Consider the following 3,007-nt stretch of genomic DNA (forward strand, 5'->3'; position numbering starts at 1 on the left):
GTGTGTGTGTGTGTGTGTGTGTGTGCAGGCAAAGCAGAGGATAGCAGGCAGGAATGGAGACTCCACAGCCTCCACTGATTAGAAGGGTTTTGAAATTGATAAATTACTTTGTATCAGGGCAAAATGATTTGACCAGATTTCAAATGTCTTAGAGAAGGGAAGCTTCTCTTGGGCCAAGTATTGATTGCATTTAATAGAGCTGGGACTTTCTCACTTAAAAACAACAAAATAAACATCTGGGAGAAGGCACTAATCTCTCTCCCTCCCTCTCTCTCTCCCTCCCTCTCTCTTTCCTCCCTGTCCCTCCCTCTCCCCTTGTCTGCCTCTCTCCCTCTCTTCTTTGCTTGCTTTCTCCCTTCTTCTTCTTAAGAACAGCAAAGAAAACAGACTCCCCAGCCTGGGGGCACTGCTGACGTTGAGCTGTGGAGCTCCTTTGGGGCAGATTGATGGTGGGGTTTGGGAGAAGAGGGGGCCTTGGGTTGGTCCCATTCTTCACAGATCGATTTTTGCCCAACAGGGACTGTCAGGGCCTTTGATAAATCACTAGACCAAGTGATGAATGCCCTGAGGCAGGATGGGGTGGGATGGGGGTAGGATGCTAGTCTGGGAGGCAGCCCAGGGAAGGGCAGGGGCAAGGAGAAAGGGCTGGTGGGTAGAGGGAAACAAGCAAAGTTAGCCCTAAATAAATCTGCAAGATACACGGATACCTTGTCTCTCAACGGGATTTGACCACGATCATTGGCTCAACGGCACTTCAAAATCCATTTTCAACCTGTCTCTCGTCTGTCTCTTGCTGTCTGTCTCACTGTCTGCCTCTTTATCTGACTTCCAAATGAACTCTGATGGTTTCTTCCCAGGAGAGGATTTGCCTGGGCTTCCTGAAAAACTGAGAAAATCTTAGGAAAGTGGGAGGCAAGGAGGGGTTTTGCAGTGACAGAGGTCAGGGAGGGCAGAATGGCACAGGGTGGTCTCCCTGCAGTGTGCAGGGTGTAGCTACAGCAAGGACTGACAGCAGCAGAGAGGGAGGGGCTGTGAGAATGCACATAGGAGCTTGTAGGACAGCTCTGACCAGGAACAGCCAGGTCTCCCTAAAGGGAAAGGCCAAGTGTGTGGCCTGCCTTGGAGATGACTCAGATCATAGATTACAGACTTGAATCTGCTCTCACTGACTTGGACATTTTGCTCTCTCAACTTCCCTATCTATAAGATGGAAAAATAGTACAACAATCCAGTATGACTCGTTATCCTAATTAGCATAAACCTGGGCCTAGCCTAGAGCAAGCACCGGTTGGTGAACATTAGCTAGGGAACCCCGCTCTTCTTCCTGGTGTAACAGTAAGGCAGATTCTGAAGTCACAGCTGCACAAAGCATGTCAGCCACTGTGGGGACTCCTAGCTCTGCCAGAGGGTGGAGAACGCTATCAGATTTTCCATCTATAGGCCCCTTTACGTCTGTTCTCTGCCCCACAGCGAGTGCTGGTGCATCATGGGCCTAGGGCTCTATTAGCTTCTCTGTAGTAGAAGTGACTGGAACACAGCCCTCCAAATACCCCCAGGGTCCCCAGCTGGACTCCCAGACCTTGGGCTTGGTGCCTCCTCACTGGCTGGACCCGAGACTCTGTCCATGGTGCTAACCCTCATCCCCTGCCTTTCCTCAGCCCTGCACTCCTGACCGCCAACTTCAACATCTCTAAAGACCTCCTCATCTCAGGGATGAATTCTGAGCTCACGTTCTGGACCACTGCCAGGAAAAAGGAAGCGGCGTTAGTTTAAAGCATCACACAAAGGGCCGCAGGTAATTATGTCTCTTTTAAGCTGCTAACAGGATTGGCCGTTTGATAAATGGGAGGATTTGAGGCTGTTTTGTCACTGACAAGCTGTTGTAAGATCATATTGGAAGCCGAAGACAGTTTATCTTCATGTGTGTGGTGGAGAGAGGGGAATTCTCCGTGGATTTTACACCCTCTTCAAATTAATGTGATTTCCTAGGCTGGTCCTGGGCACAGAGTGAGTGATCTTTATGACTTACCCCCTGATTAGATTACCTGGTTCAGCGGCCACCTCCAACCCCTCGGAGTGCCCTGGAGCTCACCAGGGCCCTCCCCCACCTCATCCCACCAGCTCTCCAGCACCTCATGCTTCCCCCGACCTCCCTACTCTCCTCTGCTAGCTCTACTCACAGACCCATTTGCTAAACAAGCCCACAGCTCAATTACTGTTGGCTGGCCTGAGAGAAGAGAGATCTGGTTTCTTTAGCTCCTCTGGAGGGAGTAGAGAAGAGGCAAGCATGGGAGTGGGAGGGAGGGGAGGAACCAGCAAAGGAGAGGAGAAAGGAGACAAAGAGAGAGTTGAAACAGAAAAACAAGCAGAGCCAGAAACAAGAGTTGACAAAAACAGTAGCAAAGGGAGAGGAATGGCTTTCTGTTTTATTTCTAGAACCTTCCTTAGAACCACAGGTACCAGCTTCCCTTTCCTAAAGCTGGAATTAGACAGGTCCCCAGGCATTTCTTACCAGATGAAGGCTTTCTGTCTTCACAACACATGCTACTGATATCCTGCTTAGTTCTTTATGTTTACGGTACGTAAGACCCCCATGAGAGCAGAGGTCACAGTTGCCATGTTCTTCCTAAAGCTCCCGCACACAGTAGGCTCTTGGTAAGCGGTTATGGACTGCGTGGTGAGGCAGGGGTTTGGGAAGGGGTGGCAAAGGGGTAGGACTGGCTTGGCATCCTGGCACAGACTTGAAGGCAAATGGAAGGCTGCCTGGTGTGGAGCTGGGTCCTTAAGGTCACCATGACTGGCTAGAATTTAAGAGACATTTCCGGTGAGCGAATGCTTCAGGAACTCTTTAGATAAAATTAGGCATCCTCTAAAACAAAACTTCTCAAGATGTGACCTGTGCAACACTTGTCCCTGAGTTCCCTGGAAGTCTACTTTTCTCTACACAATTCTAAAGTGGTGTCATGGGAAGCAGGTCAGCTGGAGGCTCCAGGCTTCTGCTGGAGTG

General features: G+C 50.0%; 2 long non-coding RNA genes across 3 annotated transcripts in view; one reads left to right on the forward strand and one right to left on the reverse strand.

Moving 5' to 3' along the window:
- The window catches only part of LOC113457087, a 46,805-nt gene that overhangs the window by 37,804 nt on the left and 5,994 nt on the right, over nt 1-3,007 (forward strand). For both annotated transcript variants that reach the window (XR_003377721.1, XR_003377722.1), the window contains one exon: nt 1,659-1,795. This is a non-coding gene — a long non-coding RNA (uncharacterized LOC113457087). The remainder of the gene's footprint in view (nt 1-1,658; nt 1,796-3,007) is intronic.
- LOC113457088 overlaps nt 1-3,007 on the reverse strand; it is an 11,676-nt gene that overhangs the window by 5,910 nt on the left and 2,759 nt on the right. The gene's annotated exons all lie outside the window — the stretch shown is intronic.

This window comes from Microtus ochrogaster, chromosome 18, assembly GCF_000317375.1.
Source record: "Microtus ochrogaster isolate Prairie Vole_2 chromosome 18, MicOch1.0, whole genome shotgun sequence".
Classification (NCBI taxonomy): domain Eukaryota; kingdom Metazoa; phylum Chordata; class Mammalia; order Rodentia; family Cricetidae; genus Microtus; species Microtus ochrogaster.